A 23,251-nucleotide genomic window follows, 5' to 3' on the forward strand; every position below is an offset into this window, starting at 1 on the left:
GTATGGTTAAGTGTTTTAGTGTTTGCAAATGGTAACAAGGGAAAAAAAAATTTTTGCCTTTGCATGTGAGTAAAGATCCATAAGGACATTGTTGTCCTTGATTCATGCAGGGTGTGATTCCACTGCCTCCTTTAGCATAACCTCATATGACCCAGCAGATCATCGCCTCCAAGATGTGCTTCTTCCCTCCCCCCCACATATGCTAGCTCTCGTCTGATTCCCTCCTTCTCCAGTAGAGCTGCCTATTTCAACACACCCAGCTGTGTGACCTGTAACCCAGTCCTTGCATGTCTGCTTAACAAAGTGTTGGCAGTTTTAAGTTGGGGTTTGGGGTGAGCATGAGGATTTTTTTTTCCTCTTTTTTTTTTTCTGCTTTTTTGCTAAGGACTTGCAATAATTTGTGAAATTCTGTTGAAACTTCAGAATTACAAAGAGAAGGTCAATAAGGTTTTTTTGGTTTTTTTGCGATTCAAAGCCATTCTGCCAGGACTGCTAGCTGTAGGAAGGCATCTGTTCAGATACTTCTCAATCTGCAAAACCATTCCATAGTGGAAGTACTTCGTCTTTAATAGATCTGTGAAATAATTGTCAAAGCAATTGAGATTTTTTTCTTCCACTTGAACATGCTGCATTGTTACTAGAAACTTGTCCACAAGTAATAGATTGCTAGCATTCAAGGCATTTTTACTTTCTGAAAGAAAAAAACCAAGTGTTGGGGTTTTTTCTTAACTTAATGTGTCAAAGGGATGGAGTTCTCCCTCCCTTTAGACACATGGAAATTTGATGGAGGATGGCAGAACTATAATAATTCATGTATATTTTACATTGCAGTTTTTGTAACTATCAAATATTTGACAGTGTCTTCTCTTTTGACCACTGGCCTGCCGCTGCACAGGTTTGAACTTCTTATGTAGAGCACTCTGTGAATGTACTTCAAATCCAAAACCCAAAGAGATGAGCTCTAGGCTGAAGAAGATTGCATGCCATCTAGCAGTAACAGTGCCCACCATCAGGGGACCTGAAGGATCCATCCAGATGTTCTAAATGAGTTTACATCTGTTAATTGCGGTGGAGGTTTGTCATCTCCTTTTCTTCACAGGCATTAGAACAGTTGCAAAAGTCTTTACTTGGTTCTGCCATTAGAGAGAGGGACCAAGTTCCTCCGTAAGGCTGTACGAATTGTAGATGCATCTACACGCTTTTGACACATCATCAGTGATAGTGATTAATTTCATCTGAGATGACTGATTTGCATTTGGATACCTGTGCAGAACTGTGGTTGCTAATGACATATCAAAAGACCTGGAATAAGACACACCTTTTGGTTACTTCCAATTAAGGTCAAATTCAAATGTTCAACCTAGGAAAGAAGGACTTCAAAAACAGCTGATAATTCTCAGAATCACTGATTCTCCTCTTACTTAGGTTTATTAAAATGCAGAACTCAACAGTAGTATAATTATACACATGTACAAAACCAATAATTAGCCAAAAATATTCACAATACAGCTACTGACCCATAAAAAGTCTCTTCCAGCCATCAGCTGTAGAGACCATCACACAATTTTTTTATATACAAAGACTGCAATGACGGTAGTTTCCTATGCATGGTCCCATGAGCTGACTGTCTATGAACAATATCCCAGAAAGTGATAGATGAGCATATTCAGAGCACTGAGAATAGAACGTTACGCTCTTTTATGGCTAAGATATCCAACAATCTGTGATTTCTTTTTTTACCATGCATTTCTCAGAAGAGGACTCCTTAGGAGGAGGGGAAAAAAAAAAGTCAAACAAGACAACAGCATTTTCCAGACTTGTATTTCCAAGTCTGAAAAGTGAACATGAATGAACAGCTGTGATGTGTGCAAGACAGCAGAGCATTTGCCTGGTACTAATGAACAGCATTCCCAGTAACACTGATTTCTTGTTCTGAATATAGCCATTGAGAGGCTAACACAGGAATGGTGGATTACTAATACAAATTGAAAACTAAAGACGTACAGCCTTCAGTCTGCCTTTCCTTCTGTCACTTACTTTGTACTGCACGAATGAGATACTGTTTTCCTGTTTCCCTGAGATGTTGGTTCACTAGGGTAGAGCGAGCAGACTCAATTTCACTGAAAGTAATGGAGTGAGATTATCAAGAATTATTTCCAGTGGGCTGAGCTTGCTACTTTCCTTCTGTTGTGAGAATATAAGTAAACAACTGAACACCTTTACTGAAAGCTGAGAATCTTCATAGTCATCACCTCTTCGTGTTTCCTTGATTAGGCTAGCATTTTGATTTTAGCCATGCTCAATTAACTCATCCAGGAATTGGTCCAGTCAGAAACAGTTGATTTAAGTGAGATAAACTGGGCATCTGTTTGGAAAAAAATGATTATCCAAAATATGCCTTTCATCATGAGAAAATGAACTGTGCTATCTCCATATTTAAAAACATATGTTTCTAAATAGATTATCTTCCTCTGAAAGCTTAAGAAATAGAAACTAGTAACCACAAAATTGAAACTGAAACCAAAACAAGGAGATATTAACCCAAAATGAAGTAACCAGTGTGTTAACATTTTAATGGAATCTGAACTTGCTACTAGCACCTTCATCAAACTGCTATATAAACTGTATCAAGATAAAGCGATTAAAAGTAGCAATAAAACCAGCCATTGCAGCAGTGAGTGAAATGTGTGGGGTGCTTGTGTGTGTGTGTGTGTACTGGTGCTAATAAAAATACTGCCATATTTAGTCGCTGATTTGCTTTAGGAAAGAAAATCAGCTGACAACACTCCCCTGTTTTGTCTCAATTACTAAAGATTTTTTTCCTTAAAAAAGAGGTATAAAATTAGAGCCATACTTAATAATTAAGGGTTAATGTTCATGGCATTGGAGAATACAAGGCAATAAATAGCTTTTGCGGGTGATTAAATGCTGAATTGAAGCTGAAGCATTTGAAAATCTCAGAAGCTGTTTATTGCAAGTGAGCACCAATGCTGCAGATATTATTGCTATGATACTAGAATATGAATCAAGAAGATACCATAACACTGAAAAAGAAATAACAGTCAGTTTATTTATATATATATATATATATATATATATATATATATATATATAAAATCGCAAAAGCATTTGAAAACGCTTTGCTATTACTTTCTAGGTTGATGTGCCATTAGCTAAATAATCTGCAGCTAACAGTGGAACTAAAATTCAGCATCTTCGAAGGGGCCTCAGCCCAGCCTCCAACTGCATATGCACAGTTTAAGAGCGAAGCTCTTAAGGTCAGTCAGTGTTAAGTTTCTATATGTACCCCCCGCCCCCAGTTACTGGTGTCCCTGTAGTTTAGGTTTGCACATAAATGGAGGTCAGGGGCTGACTACCTGCTCCAAATGAGAACAGTTATGAATGTCATATTGTGTATTTAAATAGTTACACTACCTAAAGACACCTGTTGCCAGATAGAAAAAGGTGTTTTATTTTTCAGGATGGTCAAATGATTTGTTCATAAAATATATCCTCTTATAATCATGCTTTAATATGCCTACTAGGAACGGATAGGACTTGACTGAATCTCACACACTATCCAAAATACCCATTTGCAAGTAATAAAGGAAAATTTGCCAATAATCTGTGGTAAAATATGAACAGTTCTGCTAATTCAAGTAGCACAGATGCAGCATGTGCCAATTTAGAAACTACATGAAGCCAAAAAGCTTCTAGAATAATTCCAATTTCTTCTGAAGTCACGGAAATGTTGGCTTTAGATGTAGCATAGCAATGTACAGTATATAAAAGAAAATGGGAACTAACCAATCTATCGGGAAGGCAGACATGCAGAATGGGTCCTAATGCTCCTCATGCAATCCAGATCCAGAAGTGCTAAGAGGAAAAAAAATTAAAAGGAAAGCATGTAATAACAGACTTCTTAAAGTAAGCCCAGTAAAGTCATTCCAAAATGACTAAAGAGAAATAGTGAACAAAAAATGCCTTTGGGTCCACCGTCTGTTTATCCATTCCATATTATACCTTTTCATCACAATTACCCAAAGTGGTATATTTGTATTTCTGTAATGTATGGAATTCATTACATAGTTTTGCAATGAAATTATCACACTGCGGCTGGGACATCTGCACCCTGTCATATATCATTCTATTCATTTCTAGTTAATTTAATCCTAATATCTGCCTGCATGACAAGACAGATGTTCAGCTATACTGTATCTTCCATAGTTTTCTGCCTTGAAGTAACTTTAAGTCACTGAAAGAAATGACATCTTTCAAACAGACAGCTTACGGGTTTAAGAAGTATGCATGTGCAGATGGGCGTGTATTTGTATATGTTTGCGTTTATATGCCATAATCCTTTTTAAGAAGCATGTTTTACAAAAACCTTCTACAGCTAACTTTAAATATAAACATTTTTCATTTCACACATACGGGATTCTTTTCAAAATGTGCTTTAGTAACATTTTGGCATATTTAATTTAATAATTTTCAGAAATATGCGGTATTTCTGTTGAATTAACTTCTAAGTCTTGTGCCTTGAATGGGACAGATTTTTCCATCACTACTGAGTAGAAGTCATGGGCCAGTGTTCCTTTTTGCCTTCTGAGCCCCAGCCCCCAAAAATCAACAGGTAATCAGGTTTTATGGCTAATAGTGCTACACTTCAGGTCAGACACATGAATATGCCAACCAGAAGTACATTTCATCCAATGAGTTTTAAAGCCGCTTGTTAATAGCATCGCTTTATGAACTTACGCCGTTGGTCACTTACAAGATGTACGTTGGTCACTTACAAGATGTACAGAAGCCTGTACACATTCATGTGGAAAAAGATGTATTGACCACAAATGCACAGCACACACTTTTCATCACTCTCACCACAGTCAAGTAGAGCTCTCAAGGCTGTCAGAGAGCTTTGTTGTGCTTTCTGCTAAGAGCATGGGCTCTTGCACTAGATCACAAATGGATTTAGGCATCCTTTGACACCTATTCCCAGTCAGTCCTCCATTCACAAGCCTTGATCCCAACTTTAACACATTAGGTTTACTTGTTTCATTAATTTGTTATATTTTAGGCAGCAGAGCACCTAACAGTTTGGCACTGCAGTTCTTAGAATTGCATGTAGATTTCCTTTCGGAGGTAATGCATTTGACCTAACTGAAGTCATGCTTGTGATTTTTATGGTTTAAGGCCCTACAACTATGTCAGCCAAATCCCTTTTTCAGCTACATTGTGTAACCAGTAGCAGTATTTGGCCTCTTCATGATCAAACATCCATTTTTGGGGGTAACCAAAAATATTTTAATTGTCTATACTGTAAAAGAGATGCAATTCTTTTGAAATTATACTGCTGTCACAGTGAAATAATACTGTCATTATGTAAGCACACAAGTGACATTTTTAGCATTTAGTAGAAGACTGTGCAACTCAACGCTATTACATTGCTCAGTGTAATTCAGCACAGTTGGACACTATCTGTCTGCCTCGTAAAAGAACAGGACTGGAACACCAGGCATTCTGCTGGTCAGTATTATATCCTGTCTGCTTAGAGTGGTCCCAAAATCTCTGTGCTATCGTATTGAGCTGTTAGCTGGATAAATACTGTGAATATAATCTGGTGGCCTTTTGCTGTCCTATCAATGTTACAGGCTAGTGGCAGTGGTTAGAGGCCATAGGTTGGGTAAAGAAGGTGCAAAATGTACTGTACAACTCAGACAAAACAGCTAACACTCTCTCCTTAAGGGGTTACTTTCATGTTAACTATTTTCCAACACCTTTGAAGAACATATAGGTGTAAATTCTGTGCCTGTAAGCTGCCAGATAAGTCACAAGCAAATTATATCCAGCTGTTGTGTTGGATAACAGCAACAGATTGTGTAATGGACACCCAGATAAAAACAAACATGAACTGATTTAGAGTATTAATTATCTAAAAATGGCAACAGCTTTTCGAATTGTTTGGCTGATGATGTAGAGAGTGAAACAGTTCACTTAGCTTATGTGCACCTCTGGTATTAACAGGATTTAGGGAAAAACAGTTCTGAAATTGCTTCTAGTCCTTTGAATGGCTTTCTTTAGTGTTTTCACACTTTAGCACCATGATATTTGAGTTTAAATAGGATTCCTTCAGTGATGTAGCCAATTTGAAGCTAGGAATAGGCTGAACATGGATATCAGACCAGAGACTGTCTAACATTTGTAAGCATCCATTTATATTTTCAAATGGAATGTTTACTTTTTCTGTGCGCTCTATAAATCAGTTGGAGTCTACTTTACCTCTTGAATCTACCCGCTAAAAATCATCCCTTACTATAGTTGTTGCTCATGTCATAACATCATTTTCAAAGCTTCATAAAGATAAGAAATCAGCCAGTGAGGTGTTTCAAGCCAACAACAATGCAAAGAACACCAGGCTGCTCATTGATTATTGTTAGCTCCTCTGCAAATATTACAGCATATGTCATTTCCCAACTGTTATTAGTTGTTTCTGTCTATTTCCATATGTTTAGAAAAGGAAATAGCTGGTATATTCTGGCAAATACATGATTTCCTGACTATGTGGCATAAGGCCTCCAGCTCTTCAGTAGCGACCACAGCAGGTCAGGTGGCAACAGCAGAGCTTCAGTAACTCCTTTAGTGAAACTTCACTGTCACCAAAAAAAAAAAAAATCTCTCTAGCCATCAATGACAAGTTTTCAACAAACAGTCCTTTCCCCACTGAAAAATTGTTAGAGGATGACTAGCAGGAATTAAGCCAAATTCCAGCACAGAACGGCTGAGTGTTGGTAGTGTGCCTAATACATCTGAGAGGTTTTAGATTTCTAATATGGGATGGATTAACGTTGGCAGTGGGCCTAACACCCTTGTGAGATATGGAACGGTAGCATAAGCCCTGGGACCTTTTGTGGGTCTGGAGGATTGTTTACTTAAATATGTTTACATAGGCTATTAAAAAAAAACTCAAAGAAATAAGAGCTCCTGTCTAAAGCTGCTTCTTAGGATTCCCAGAATGGACCCTTGGGGACAGCTGGTCTGTTCCATGACAACATGCAACAAGGTTGCTCAATTAGAAACCTGTACTTGAATGAAAAGTGAGATACAACTGGAGTGACAGAGAGTTGGTCAAATCAAGATACAAAGTGGAAGATTAAACTGTTAGGGAAGTGAGTTTACAGAAAGATTAGACAAATAAATAGGTAACTCTTCAGAGTATGCAGACAGACTTCTGGTAATAAGCATTCAAGTTGCTTAGATTGAATGGCTTAACTTAAAATCAGAGCCTAAGTATTGAATAGCATTAACATTTTTTTCAGTACCTCAGGAGCTAAACATTATATAAGATACGGTTGTTTTGCAAGGATGGTTTGTTTATTTTGCTGTATTGGTTGTGTGGGTGATGGTGGTACCTATCTTCTATAGTAAGACAGGGCATGGCTGTTACTTGGGCCCGGATGATTTGAGGTCTGGTTGTTGAGCAGCTGTTGTTTAACCAGAGCCCAGTGGCCTTTGTAAGATATGCTGCAGAAGTGTGCATTCAGTAACAGATGTCACTTGTGTTTATTACAGTTACTCTTGGGTGATGGTGTAGAAGATATCTGACCTCTTTTGAAAGTTTTAAAAGTTGGTCCAGTCATTTGAGCCACAGTAAGATGTGAAAATATTTTAAGCTTCAGCAGAAGCAACATAAAGCAAGGTAACTCCCGCTGCTTCTCCGCTTTCATCCTTGTTTTTTAGAAAGGGCTTGAATTACATTTATAGTTGCAAGTTGTTGCTTTTTTAATGCAGAGCAAGAAGGGAAGAAAAGATAACGTTTTTCCAGAGTTCACAAGGGTCTTGTCTTTTTGTAAATTACTTTATAAAGTATGTTGTGGTCTGCCCTTAGTAGGTGTCATTCCCACATGCATATATTAAACTACCTACTGCCTGAAGAAGAAACTTAGAAGTAAAACCTCCGGAATTCCATTCCTACACCTGAAACTGACTTGCTGTGCAATCTGATCAGACCTTTATCATGTCTCCATTGCCTATGGCGGTGTTCTCACATACTGCAAGAGCCTCAGAAGCAAACTATCAAGGCACAGGTTTGCAAAGTTACTAGAAGTCTACCATATCAGACACCCAGGAACACGCTGGGGGGGGAAAAAAAAAAAAAAAAAAAAAAAAAAGGCATCTTCTTCCCACGTGCAAGTTAGTGTGTTTACAGAGACAACGTTAGGTACCAGTAAGAAAGACTGACAGTGCTGAGTATTGTAACACCTAACGGTTACTCATCCGAGACCTGAGGGAAGTTTCTTAGGGCTTAGCCTTGTCAGGACTTACTTAAGCACACTTTAACAGCACATCTTTAGGAACTTGACTGTTCAGCACTCTGTTATCTAGGAACCTTCAGGTTCCAGGGTTAATAGACAACCAAACAGGGATTTAGAAGAGTTTTGAAGCCGAAAGTATGTATGCAACATTTTTTGTAGAGCTACCCCTAAATGTCTTTAAAGTCCATTCCTATGAATATTAAAATGCACCTTAAACAAATATGTTATTTAAACAACAGCTAAACGCTGAGGAAGTCAGAAGGAAAGGGGCCAGATATATAGAAGGGAAGTTTATGGTGTCTCAGTCTGTGTTTATACCAATATAACTGACAAATAGATCTGACCTGTGAAAGTGAGAGATTACAGTAGGACAGAGCTCTCATTCAGCCTCCTTAATTTCTTTGCTGAAGCGCTGGATAATTAAACTAAAAAATACATCTTTTAAAGCAAATCACTAGATTAAATAATCCTGCATGAGTGTAACCACACTGATTATGATCATCTTCCATACTTCTACATATATGTGCACACATACAAGAACAGAAATTTTTATACTTTCAATCTTTAGCATATTCAATAGAAAATAATTACAGAAGAAAACATGGGACAAATCTCCTACCATTATGTGCAACTGTGAAGGCTTGTGTATAACTTTGCAGTGATTATAAGTCTCTCCTTCTATGTAAAGACCCTATGTGCAAGAGTCATTGGACCCTAGTCAGATACAGGCAGATAAAGGCTCTTATAAGTCTAACTAAAGTCAAATGGTAATGAGTGCCCAATCCTGTAAGACTCTAAGCTTTATCCACAGTAAAACAATAAATAAATCTATGAGGGTTACATCTAAAATTGTGAGAAACATTTGTCATAAAACTCATGTGGTTTCAAGTTTTTTGCTACAAAGCACAGACTTGAGTCTGAGACAAGACTGAAGTGAGCTGGTGCTGATGGATGGTTTTGATACATATTATGTGAAGCAGATGGTTATATTTCTTTCCTCGCATAGCCAACTAAACTTTTAATAGCAAGGGACTACCTGGAGTGCCTTTGTCTTTTTAGAAATGTATAAAACAAATAGCACAATGCAACCTCTGTGCCTGCTGGGACTCCACAACGCTATCATAGTATAAATGTATAAAAATGTAGTCATGCTAGAAAACTCCTTTTGAATGTTGAGTTTGTTCAAACCTGAAAAAGTCAACACAAATCAATGGATGAGGATGAACTGGAGAAAAATACTTGTACTGACCAAAATTGCAGGTCCCCTTTAAAACATGAGAAAGGAGTAGGGAAGATTCTAAAATCCGTTTTATGAGATGTACTGCAAACCACTTAGTCAGTTAGACTGTATAAATTACCAGAATAGTATAGGTTACACAGCATACGCAGTTCTTTATCGACAAGGAGGGTATCCCCACCTCCCTGTAAAAGCTACCAAGCGCTGCGGGTGCATCTGGCTGGTGACAGAGCCCGATTCTGTTTAGCCGGTCATCGCACCAAGTGCTCGGGCTCTCGCGAATCGCGGTGAGCGTCTCTGCAGGTGTGATGTCTCTCTGCCTGATGGAACATCAGTAAAGCCAAGGAAGAGTTTTAGATGGGCCATTGCCCAAAAAGGTACTCTGCCCTTCCTCACTGAGAGGACATTTTCTATTAGCCAGCCAGGGTAAAGGAAGGAAAAGGAGTACCAAAAACATTTATTTCCTCTCTGCATCAGACTAAGAAACTTGATAATTGTGGGCAATAGGCCAGTGCATTCCCCACTGATTTCACTCTAATATAGACTCTCTCTCAAAAGGTCTGAATTAGTGCCCCAGCACGCAAGCCATGAAAGAGGGGTGGGAGATTCAGCACAGTATGGATTGCATACTGCATTTTCCAGGAGTGCATGGCTAGCAAGCTCGTCTCAATACATCTGCTGGCAGCTCAAAGGAACACTGAGATAAAGGTGGGCCTCTGTTACATTTTAAAGATATCATCTAGTTCTGAAAGATGAGTTGTATCTTTCTTACTTGTATCCTGGGTTTAAAGGACTGCCGAGTATCTCCCATGACATTCTGAATATGAAGACTTCCCAAAATGCATGGCTTCCAGTAATGACAGTCCATCAGACACAATAACAGTAATAAGTCCGTTCAGTCCTACTTCCTGTAAAAGAACCAAGTGCCAGAATTTGCTCAGGAAATAGCTTGGAAAATGTGAAAAAATTCATGAAAACCATGACGTTTCTTGTTAGCCACTGTATTCATTGAGTACAGAACTAATGAAAATTTAATAAATATCTGGACACTTTTCATAACCTTTCAGGTTTGAGAACCTTAGATGTATTAAAATCCTAAAAAGTTTTAAGGTTTAGAAATAAGGCAGGAAAAAGGACTGTAGTCAGTTAAGTTTCTCAAATGAGTTTTCTGAGAAATACACAGATTTACTGTAGCAGAGGACCTGGGGTCCACATACAGCAAGTACTTAAAATCCTACCCTTCAAACGCAGTTACATGCATAAATTTATGTGCACATATAGTATCACTCAGTCACTCTTAGGTGTGAAGCTACGCGCTGTACTTGATTTAGTGTAGGCTGGCTGCTCAGGGCTGTTACTGTATACTAAGTTGAGGATGATATACAGCATACTGAATGGATGTGTTCCACTAATTCTCTGTGCAAATCCTTAGGTTTTATTCTTTGTTTTTAATAGTCCTGCCCAAAATAATAAGACCACTCATTATTAAATGCTATTCTAGGTATTAAATACTTACAGGACTGGACCTCTGACCCTGATTCTTTGAAAGCTTCATTTACTATGCTTAACCACTCACTTCACCTACCTCCACAGTGAATGTGTCTGCTGACTGACTAGACAATCTTCAATTGCTCAAGATTTGCAGGTTTGTGAGCCAGTAGGTAGCTCTAAAAAGTGACCTAAAAGTTGATGATTCCATCCTGGCAACATGCAGTGGGGGAGGGGTGTGTGTGTGTTAGATTTTTATATTTAAGTCTTTAGGGAACTCTGAATACATCAATTTGATGCTTCAATATCACGAGGTAGTTGCTAAATCTGTTTCATTTATACTTGGTGACTAAGGGAGACTGATTCTCTTTTCCTGCCCTTTGAGGGAGCTCATGGTGTAATGGGTGACATGTCAGCAATAATTAAGAAATATCCTGGTACAAACTGCAAAAGTTTTTCCCCATGGAAAAACTTAAAAAATGATGCACTTGTTCTGAAAATGCTTAGGGCCCTCTCTAAATAGATTATATTACTGGGTTTTTTAAGAGTGCGTGACTTGAGGTGCACATTTTGCTTGTAACTCATAAAACCACAATGCAGCTATGTGAGTGGAACAGCAAGAATAATGTGCAGTGAGCTTCAGTGCATCACAAAGGATTTATCATTCAGCCAATAACCTGATTTCTAGTTTTAGTCAATTGTAATACAATCAGCATAACAGTTTCTTAGGCCAAAAACATGAATGCATTTCTTTGGCTCCACACTTACTACTTTCTTGCATTTTTCTCAGGTAGGGTCCCCTCATTTGGACTCCATGGATTAAATTTCTTTGTCTCTTTAGAAGTTGGTCTTTTAGTACAATGTATTTCAAAATGGTTTTATATTGCACAGTGCCTTAAGCTTTTTGGTGGGTGTGCTTTACACTTCAGTTTTGCTAACAACTGCCTGGAATGATCATACCGCTTAGCAGGATATCAACTACAGATGCAGTCTGTATAGTAATTGCTTGTGTATCTGCTAATTTTAAAGATGCTTCAATTTATTGGCTGTAACAAGTAAACCTCTTCTGCCTAATTTCAAACAAATGAACATCAGATATTAAAAAGGTTACCTCAAACTGAAACAACTTACCACCCAGTTCCATCTTCCACCCAGGAGCCAGTGAAAGATAAAGGAGCAAGGGAAGGCAAATAGATCACAGATAAACTAAGGTGAAAACAGAAGAGAAAAAAGAAGAGAATAAAGGTTATAAGAGAAAACTTTGAATAAAGACAATAATTCAGTAAACATGTAAGTATGTATAGACACTCTTTGCCTGACAGTCTTTGCTTCTGCCTAGTGATAATATCTCTAGCGTATATGTGAACTGCCTGTAGACACAAAGTTGTTAAAAACTCATAACGGTCAATACTTTAGGTACTCCGTTAGTTTAGAAACTCAGATTCCAAGAAGTACTGTTATTATCCATCACAGTAGATGTGACCTACTTTTCAGGTGGTCCAGCCTCCCTACGGTTGAACGAATGCTACATGTTCCTGAAAGTAAGCTCCAATATTGGAAAGCTCACAATAGTGCCACTACAGCTTTACAGTCCAGGGTAAGCAATGGGCCTCTGTAGGTGTTCAGGTGAATATTTTTCAGTTGATACTATTTTGAATACTGGCAGCATGCTCTATGAATTTCGAAGTTGCTCAGAAGCGTGAGTTTAACTTCACAGTGTCATTTTATCAGGTGATGTAATAGGTGTTTAAATGATTCATCAGATTATTACGCAAGAAATCTATGGCTAAATCGAAATCAGATCCCATATAGTCTAAATATGAAGATATCATTCATCAAGCCGTATTTCTTCCCTGGAAGGACAATGAATCAATTAATGTACTTCTAATCATTTAAGAAAAGCTCCCTATTCTCTCTGCAAATCACCGCAAGTACAATACAATGATCCATACTAGCTATTTCGAAATGCTGTTTATGGCACTGCTCTTTGTAGTGCATATCAAAGGAAAACAGGCAGTGCAAAGGTCGAAAGAAACAGATTCGAGAACAAAACTTGTCGTCCTTCAGGCAGTGAAGGTCAGGGCACATAATGGAGTAGTCACACCAAACCTCCCAAGGGACATGCATTTGACACACATGCTGGTGCTATTTTCTGGTCCGTCATGGAGTTACACAAAGCACTGTGCATGGTTAAGAGACCGCCTTTTGCCTAGCTTCCAAAAGAGAGAGAAAAGATGCAATCGCAAAGATGATTATACTTAAATTTCACATGCAATGATTCAGACTGGGCTGTCCACAAACAACAAGAGCTCAAACAGCTGAGGAGACCTAGCATTCAGGAGTCCTCCTTGCCATCATCCCATCAAACCTAATTATATATAAAAATAATTTTGTGCCCTCCAGAGATACTGTGTGCCATTGGAAGATAACTAAATATGAAGTCTGGAACAGTGCTATCACAGGGAAGTGACTGTGAAATATTAGAGACCAGTACATACCAATATAGATGCAGGAACAAGTGGAGTAGCATTCCAGTCCCCTTGTCCTGTTTCTTTCACATGAATAAAGCAAGAAGGATTAAGCGTAGGAGAAATTACTTAGAGCCACAGGACTTTTACAGGACAAAAGTCCTTACAAGTCTGTTATGCACAGTTTTGCTCTGTGAGGTTAGGAGAAAGAAACATTTTTCCTCCCGAAAGAGTAGCAGTAGAGCCATGTGGATGCAGCAGCATTCCCAGCTGCCGCCTCCCTTTTCTATGGACATCCTTATCTGTCATTCATGTAGTCATGGACTGCTTTGATCCATCTGCTCTCTGATTACAAATCTTTCCTTTCTGTTCAGCAGAGAGTAAACTACACCAGGCTGTATAGTGATGTCCGAAAGTAAGAAATTCCATCTTAGGTTCCCTACATCTTGCCCTAGTCTTCTCATAACAAATTTTCGCTGGTTCCATTTATCAGGACCTTCTTTGGATTCGAACAAATATCTCTGAAGCTATGGCCATCCTTCCTTCTCGCACAGGTACCATTTCTCTTGCCCTGCAAAGCCCTTTAAAAAGCCAAAGCGAAGCTACTCAAACACTCTTTGTAAGGGATTCAAGAATCTGGCTAAGGTTTGCTCCCTCTTTTGCCTTCCTACAATGCTCCATTCTCATATCCAAGCATTACAGCTGGGATTGGCTAAAACATGCAAATTAAGCTCACTTTTCAGATACTTGGAGTGGTATCTTAGCATGTGCTTAAAGTTGAGCATAGACTTATGATCAACACTCAGCAGTAGAGTGTAATCAGAATGGATGTCAATTTATCAGGGGCTTATGTAGCTTGCCGAAATGGGGCTCATGTTACATGTCAACAGTTGTCTTCTGTAGATCACCTCAGAAGTGACTCCTTTCCTAGATCAGATAACAAAGCCTAAAGTTTTAGTAATTACTATATTAGTAATTACTATAATTCTTTTAAAAATAGCAAAAAAATCTTATTTTTACATTAAAACATTGCTGTAGTGATAAATTTCCTATAAAGAAAAAGGCACATTTCATTAAAGTTAAAAGATTCAAATTAAAAGAATCAAGATTCAGAAAGGATTATTATAAAAATAGAACTGTGTTCTAAACCTTAACTTGGAGTCTTAGTTTTTAGCTTTATCAAGTCTAGACTGTTTTTTCAGTTCATGAAGAAACTGAGACACAAAAATGGCATTTTTAGCCAGTAACTCATACATTTAGATTCCTGGGTTTAGGTTTTGGAAAAAATGCACCTAGTTGTTTTCTTATTACAATACTGCTGGTTTTGTTCACCGGTCCATGTTTTTCTTGGAATGTGGCAATGTGGAACGTTTTAAATTAGGGGTTTTTACTTTTTACCATCCAGTGTCTACTAAGTAAGTCCATCATCTAATTCTAAAATTGTGAAGCGGCAAACATACACTTGTAGCCAGCAGTACATATATATTTTTACTCCCAAGAAATGATTTTCTGTTCTAAATTTACTGCAGAAAATTTCGGAGACAAAAGAAAGGCTCATTGCCAAACCTAGATTTGCTTCTTTATAATAATACTTTAGGTCTCTTGAAATATCGTAACTAAATATTGTAAGCTACTGAGAAGTTTCCATCAAGGCTATAATCAGTAATAGCAGTTGCTAAACTTCAGCTGATACAAAATCAGAATCTTTTGCATACAGTTGTTTAAAATGAAACTATGGAACAAATGAAGGCATTAGATTGGATGCAAATATTAATCAAAGTCAGATTTTTACTCTAATTACAAACAGTTTTTGAAATATGAGCCATGAATTACATTGAAAAGATAGAGGATACAATCCCTGCTACTGCAACCCATTGCATATTTTACCACCTACCACAACAATCACTATTGTGTGTTGAACGCACATGCTGTTTGGAATATGTACTGACAGGCACGTTGACAGTGCTGAGAGAACCTCGAGAGGTTTGGATTTGGGGTTTAGGTTTGAATAAGAAACTTAATGTTGGAATTATAATTTCATACTTATTTGAAGCCCTGGAAGGTTACCCATATGATTCTTTCTCTTAGAGTCAGAATGGTTTTTCTTGTGATGGAGACATTGGGCTGGGTTCAGCTCCCAGGTCTGCTAGGCATTCGGACAAGTTACTTCATCTGTTGATGAAGTCTAGTCTAGTCCTAAACTTGGGGCTAATACCACAGTGTTTCACTGTCCCCTTTTGTCTTATTCTCTGTTTAGATTCCAGGCCATTTGAGCAGGAACTGTCTCTTACCATATGTAGAAACAGCGTGCAGAATTTCAGAGTCCCAATCTCAACTGAATCTTTTAAGTACTACCGTCAATACTATTAGCCATGCCTAACTGCTGCTGCTTTTCAGAATGAAAAAAAAAAAATCCCTCTCTCTTCATCCGTTATTTTTTTTCAGCAGGTTTGGATTCCACAGCTTGCTGTCTTCCTGGAAGGAAAGAAAAGGAATTTTAAAGTTCCAATGTGTATCTCCTTAGGAAGACTTCTGACAAATACATTTTGCCTAATGCAGACTGAAAACAGCACAGTAAAATGCCTCCTTGGTTGTCTTTTCAAAGACCACTCAATAGGGCTCTCCCTGTCTGCCTTTACAGGTGAGGCCACCCTATTCACAAAGCCAGAACAACCCGGAGAATTTTGCGTTTTTTCCTTTGGCGGAGCTGGATATGCTAAAAAGAAATACCAAACAGTCCAATGTGGGGAATTACTGTGGACATCTCAGAAGCACAAACTAAGAACAATTTCAGTTTGATTTGAATGTTCTTTGATTGACATAGATGGTGGTGGTAGAGAGGATTTACTAAGTAGGAACCAGAACTGTACCGTTTTAGAAACGGTTCATTTGGGAGGAAAAAAGAAAAACAATTATGTGATGGCTGGGAAGGTATAGACATTCTTTCCCCATCTTTTAGAAGCCCTTAGTCAAAGTGGACTCTCATTTTGATTAGGAAAGAAGAAATTATTCTCCACTTGGTCTTTCAGAACACTCTGAATTGGGTAGTGTCTTGAAGACCAGACTTGCACATACCAGATTGCACTGAGTATGTGCTCGCACTGCCCCCTCCTGCTCATCTCTCTCTCCCATTTCCCTCAGATAAGAGTTTCTAATAGTTTACTCAGAAAGCTCCAGTAATTTCTAGCTATAGAGTAAGTTTTGAGAAGGTGCGTGTGAAAAAGAGGATAGTTCTCATCTAAGTAGCATGGCTTGATTATCTTTGGAACTGGCACTGGTGCACTCTCAGTGTGATGGGAAATAATACCATTTTGTGGGGTAACATACCTTACATTTTTGTTTTCGTCTGATAAGGATCAAACAAAGACCAAAGCATCAATACTCGGAGGGCCCAGCTGACAGGGTCGTGGGCAACAGACTGAATTGCCATCTACAGCTACGGATATTTTATTTTGAAACACAAGATACGATAGATGGGAAGTTCTGCCCTTTGAAATCCCATGCAAAAACCTTCACAACAAGAGAAGTTCTTATATGATAATTTCCCATTAGAAATTTTTACTCTCCAAGCACCTCTGTGCCAAGCCAGTCACCTCTCCCTCACTTCCCCCCTTCCGGCAATATTGTATTTGTAGATAGGGAAAGATAAAGATTTAAGGGTTTGGTTTGAACATACAGTAAGACCATAATTAGGAATAACAAAAGTCTGATGGTTTATGAGTTCTTTGAGTAACATCAGCCTGCAGTGTCTATTAATAGGACTAGTGTTACTTAGAGCTGCTCTTGGACTGGAGTTGTTACTAGAAAGACAGCCTCATTGCACAGGTTGATATGTGGAACTTGGAAAATGAAATGAGCAGGTAAGATAGTACTCCAGTTATGTTCTTCCTCATGTTTATACTTCAGCCTCTAGTCAGCTTGTATAATGAGAAACAGCTGCAGAACAGGCAGGAGCAATTAAAAAAAGAAATAACAAAATGTCACATTTCTATAGTATTAACTAATACTTTCATGTGTGCGCACATTGGAGACTGTGCCAAAATATTCCCTTCTGTGAACATTCAGCCTTTCAAAAACTTTGAAGTAATCTGAGTGTCAGTTACTTTTCACTCGTGCTTTTTTGGGAGGCAAGGTTTTCAGCACACTCACCAAAATGCCCCAAACTGAAGAAAATAAAATAAACTAAAATGAAAATTGAAAACAACAATTCAAGTTTTATTCTCAGTAACACTTATGGTAGATGATGGTTTTCCTTCCACAAAAGGAGTTGCTCTTTCTCTTTTATAAGCCTATTCCCAGAAGGGCAGTAGACAGACATGTTCAATATTTTATTTTCGTTAGATCACTTTTCAGATATCCATACTTCTGTCAGAAATGCCATTTGCAAATAGGATGGGAAGGATTTTTAAAGAACAATGTGAAACTAACACCCACATTCACACTCACAGTTCGCATTCATATAATTTATTGTCATATCAAATAAACGTGTCTTTCATAAAGACACTGCTATTTCTTTATAGAGCAATGATGCATGGAAATTTATTTAACCGAACACTTCTTTGTGTTCATTTCCTATGATAGCACTAGTACTGTGGTAATTTCAGTAGTATCTAAACCATATGGAAAACTTGGTTAGGAAGACAGATGGTTCTTTTTCAGTGGGGCTCCATCAACTTTATGTAAAAGGTAAATTTCCTTCTTTGGAAACACACTTTAAGATGAGGCTCGCTCTCAGTACACGACAGTCAAGAGACTTTCAGCTCTGTACTGAAAGCCATACAGGCAAACTTCTGTACCTGAGCTGTAAAGTGCTGGTCAATAAATGTTTCAGTTTCCAGACAAAGATTAGATTTCAATACCAGTAAAGTCAAAAATTTCAGTTAGTAAGTGAACTACTTCATTCCACTATCCATAAGCAACTATATCCATACAGTGGAAGAATCTGTGATAGTACTGTGGCGGGAGGAAAACATGGTAGAGATCTTCTCACTGACAAATACACAGTTTCAGAAATGCAGAAACGCACACTCAGGTGTGCTTGGTTTTCCCTGCGTGAAGCTAGCATTGCAGCTGAAGAATGTCACATCATCAGCCTACATGCTGGAGGTGAGATTCCAAGTTCTGCCACTAAGCTTGGTTCCACATACCGCAAGGTAACGTGGGCACAGTGAAGACATGAATTTCACTGTGCACTGAATAACGAACAAGCCAAAGAAAACATGAAATAGGGACTTTTGCTGCTCACTGGTTTAGGGCACTTTGCCTAGGATGTGGAAAAACATAACCAGGCTCCAGTTCTTCTTCAATTTAATAAATAAATAAATCTGTAAAATTGAATGGAAGCCTTGTCTTGGCAGGTAAGGAAAGGGTTTCCTCATTGCATGTCTGAGAAAATGATACTCCAATCAAAGTACCTAGCCTCAGCTGAAACACAACAAAGTTAGGAGCTTTTCTTCGAGAGGTGGGACTAAAGGCATAACTCTTCCTTGGCATTTTACATTAATTAGTCTGGACAATTTCCTCCACTTTGCCTTCCTTAATCTAATAAACATAGTGCCATTTTCTATGAATTTTACTCTTTGGTACTTAGGCCTGGCATTGTATCTCAAACTTCATGTGTGTCTTTAGCTTGGATCCTAACCATGACATAAATTCTACTAGCTGGCAAAGTACTTAGAAGAATTGTGTTTAAATATAAAAAAAGTTACAATCCTTAGTATAATTTGTGATTCTCCCTGTGAATACCTTATGAAATATATATTCTTTTGATCTGGACATGTCAGTTACTATTTGGCACTTGCATATGTCTTAAAGTAGACTGAAGATGCCCCAAATAATTTTTCAGCATCCTTTGTGCTAAACAATGCAGAAGCACACAAAGAAAGAGTTCTCACTTCAGCAAACTTCCCATATATGCACACAAAGAAAACAATGAGAGAAGCCTGTACTGCATATTTCAGAGTTAAGTTAAATTGGCTTTTAAAAAAAGAAACATAGCTCCTTTTCCTTGCTGGAATTGTGTTGCTAAGACACTGTAGCACCACAGTATTTTTTTTTAAAATTATTTCTTAAGTAGGAGTACAGCTGACATATCACTAGTTCCTTTTTCAGATTTCAGTGGCAAATGTTCACACACATTATACATGTGTTTAATTCTTTAATATTGTGATTATAAGATGAGGCTCCAGCCCCAAGATGCCTTCATTAATTAAATGTATCAGTTCAACATACACACACACACAAAATTTATTTACAATACTGTCTTTGTGTGTGTTACTTCAGAGTTTAGAAAAAGGGAGGTGGGAATGAAGTTTCACCAGTAGTTTTGTTTTTAAAATGTAAGCAAAGCAAAGAAGGAAGTTGTGTCAAAATGTACTCACCAGTTCTGTTGTGGTCTTAGGAACTTTCAATTTTAAAAGGTCATCTTGGGCTGCAGCTTGTGTTTTCTCCTACCAGGACTGGGGTCCAATTTTCAAAAGCTTATATTTTCACACCAGTGACAGACACAGTAGGGAAGCTAAAGGAGGTTCTACCACCATGGCACTATACATCTTTTGGCACCATAACCAGGAATGTTCTATTACCTTACCTCCCAAGAGGCTTTATGAACTCCTGCTGCAGAAATTAGCGGTGTGATTGTTGAAACCTGCTAGCTGGCTGCAGGAGATTCTGAACACTTGGAGCTGGACATGTTAGGGAGGCCACCTGACAAAAGATTGTTCAGGCACTACTTCCATCCACTGTTCTCTGCTAGTGGTAGTGTCACAGAGGGCTTCTTTTGATAGCCTGAGTCGTCTCTTTCACCTGTTGCAATGACATCATGGTTAACCCCTTAATTTGCTGAGGCAGCAAAACATCTCAAGCCTTTGAAGGCAGATGGCTTCCCCCTGCCCCTCCCCTCCCCTCCCCTGTACCCTTCCCGAGGAGCCTGCTGTCAAAGAATAGAGCAATATGAGGTAACTAACTCTTCATTACATATTTTCTGTTTTGATGTCCTAAAGAAAGACATTGGTTTCTTAAATGTCTCTAGCATAGTAGTATTTCTAACAGTTTTTGTCACCTCAAGTTCTAATAAGGTTTCTGTGTTAGCCTTCTGTGAGGGTACAGATCTTGATAAAGTTACTGGTTCAGAATATGAAGTTGCTGGTCAAATGTCAAGGTGTAAGCCTCTAACATCACTGGTTAAGTATACCTTGTTGGGTTATTTAATGTTGGGAAAAGAAAACACTCCTGAGCAGCATGCCATCATGTTGAAAATGGTGTCCCTGTGTGATGTTGGTTCCTTGCTACCTGGAATGATATGAAGGAGCAGGCACTTTGGCAGCTGATGATGTGAAGAACACTACTTTAGTGAAGACTGCATTAAACCACAACCTTCTGGTATCTTACTGACTCAGTGCATAGCTGGACTCTGTTCTTAAGGCTGTTTCTGCATTATAACCACTGAGAGGGCAATGTTCAATACATGAACAGTACTAGCAGTAGAACTCAAAACTGAGCTCAGCACTCTCATACTTGCTTGTTTTACCTCTGATGCTCTATCCCTCTGGGATTCGTTACAGGAAGAGAAGTAAAGGGAATCTCCAGGCTGCCTTGCCAGTACCTTGGTGAAACAGTTGCCTCCTGTCCCCACTTCACAATCTCCACCTTATTTCCAGGACAGCTCCCACTAGGCAATCACTGAAAAAATTAACTCTCCTCCAGCTCCTCGAAGACAGTCTTACATACTGAATTGAAAAGTCACTCTTTCTTGCTCAGTTAACACAGAGATGGAGAGCATTCACACTTTCACTACAGGGGTGTCTTCGCAACCAGAATACAGACATAATCAACTGCTGAGATACACCTTTTCCCTGAATGAGGGTGTTCCACCAGGCAGAAAGCAGCGTGAAGGCGAGAGAGAATGGAAGGAGCAGGCATGAATCATAGCTGGTTTTGACACTTTCTGGGAAGCAGGTGATGGGGTGATGTGAGTGCTACACCCTGTTCTCCAGATGATATAAATTCTCTTCTAATGGGGACTCCTTTGAAAACACGTGAACATATGTGAAAGCAAGGCCTAGAACTCAGCACTGCAAACCTGTAGGGAAATGTCCTCATCCGTCAGCAACACAGACTTGCCCATCCTGAGCAGTCTTTTTCTAGCCTCCTGAATCACATAGATTCGACAGCACCAAAGACTTAATCTTGTTCTCTATTTTTTTTTTTTTTTTTTTTTTGGCTGAGGTTGGAAGGCACCTCTGGAGGTCAGCTAGTCTAACTCCCAGGCTCAAAGCAGGGTCAGCTAGAGCAGGTTGCCCAAGGCCACGTCCCGCTGGGCTTTGAATATTTCTGAGCATGGAGACTCCACAGCCTCCCTCGGCAACCTGTGCCAGCGTTTGATGACCTTCACAGTCAAGAGCTTTTTTCTTATGTTTAAGTGGAATTTCCTATATTTCAGTTTGTGCCTACTGCCTCTCATCCTGTCAATGGATGCCACTTTTCTCAGTGAACAGAAGACTGCCATCCATACCTTTATTTCTGCTGCAATATGCTACTACTTGAATTAACTGACACTAAGAGTCATACCTTTTTTCTTTTAGGGAAGATGGGTTACAGGTTTATGAAGCCCTAAGTCTTGTGACAGATGTGAAATGGTCTTTCTTTTCTCCTACCTTCTAATTCAGTTTAAGTCCAGCTCTGACCCCCATATCAAAAGCCATAAAAGAAGAACCACAGTAAGAACGGCTTTATACTAATATTAAACCAGGCATTCACTGAGGGTATGAAGCCTCTCCTTCTTTGTCAGGCTTCTCACTACAGCCTTCTTCACTTGTCTTCTAGTAGCATTTCTGTGACAGGAAATAAATAGCATAGGCCTTCTCACAAAAGGCCACACTGATCACTAGAGCTCTCTCCATGAGGAGTTATCTCAGGCTCCTATTCCCCCTGCTAACCATCAAACAGCTGAGCTATTTAAAAATTAAAATCATTTTTTTAAGTCTCTGCTAAGCTGAGACCTTTTCCTGGTAAGTTCACGGCTGGAGTTAATTTTTATAGCCAAGTTACCAAACAAACTGAAAATAACAGGGGTTTATAATGGAAAACCTGACACCACCTAAAGTATAATGGAGCAGGCATGCTGCTGTAATAATTCTTCTAAGCCTACTGAAACTAAGCAATGTTAATTATTAATCAAAAGCAAAGCAGCCATTTTAAACATTTTTCAGGGAGATGTACTCATTTATTTCCTGCTACTATGTATTACTTTGTATCAGTAACTGTCATTCAAAGCCAGCAACCCTTAAACGACTGCGAGGACACTGATCAGAAACCATATCCACAAGGCACATGACACTGAACCTGACAAACACACTGACTGATCGGCTGTGCAGTCCCATTGTCTTCCGTTGTGTCTTTTCCTCCTCATGTCTTTGCCCGTCCAAACACGCCATATTTACATCAGCTGCTGTGGATTTTTTGTACTGTGAATAGTTCAGAAAATGAACACCCTTGTCAGTATCATATAGTGTAGCAAAGAATACCTAAGAAATACATACTGGGCCAAAATTACACGATGTTTTAAACCCATGGATACCATGCAGCTTACTCTAAAGGCTATTTTCTTCCACAGTATTCTTATTTTTTACCCTTTGCTGTGGAATATAAACAGTAGTTTCAATTTACTTTGTCTCTTGCCTACCTCTTACCTGGAGGAGGTAGGGAAAATCACTTTGATATGTGATTCCTTGTATCTGAAGAAGTAT

The 23,251-nt window shown here is 38.7% G+C and overlaps 1 long non-coding RNA gene across 3 annotated transcripts in view; it reads right to left on the reverse strand.

Annotated features, from left to right (window-relative positions):
- Positions 1 to 1,399: 1,399 nt before the first annotated feature.
- Positions 1,400 to 23,251, reverse strand: part of LOC112985643 (uncharacterized) — a 36,333-nt gene continuing 14,481 nt past the window's right edge. For 2 of the 3 annotated variants that reach the window (XR_010389508.1, XR_010389509.1), the window contains 8 exons: positions 23,195 to 23,251; positions 22,848 to 22,969; positions 20,095 to 20,309; positions 13,536 to 15,980; positions 12,169 to 12,243; positions 10,322 to 10,457; positions 3,808 to 3,876; positions 1,400 to 2,365 (listed from right to left, as the gene is read on the reverse strand). This is a non-coding gene — a long non-coding RNA (uncharacterized LOC112985643). The remainder of the gene's footprint in view (positions 2,366 to 3,807; positions 3,877 to 10,321; positions 10,458 to 12,168; positions 12,244 to 13,535; positions 15,981 to 20,094; positions 20,310 to 22,847; positions 22,970 to 23,194) is intronic. The other variant, XR_003259794.2, reaches the window with a different exon arrangement.

This window comes from Dromaius novaehollandiae, chromosome 5 (assembly GCF_036370855.1).
Source record: "Dromaius novaehollandiae isolate bDroNov1 chromosome 5, bDroNov1.hap1, whole genome shotgun sequence".
Lineage (NCBI taxonomy): Eukaryota > Metazoa > Chordata > Aves > Casuariiformes > Dromaiidae > Dromaius > Dromaius novaehollandiae.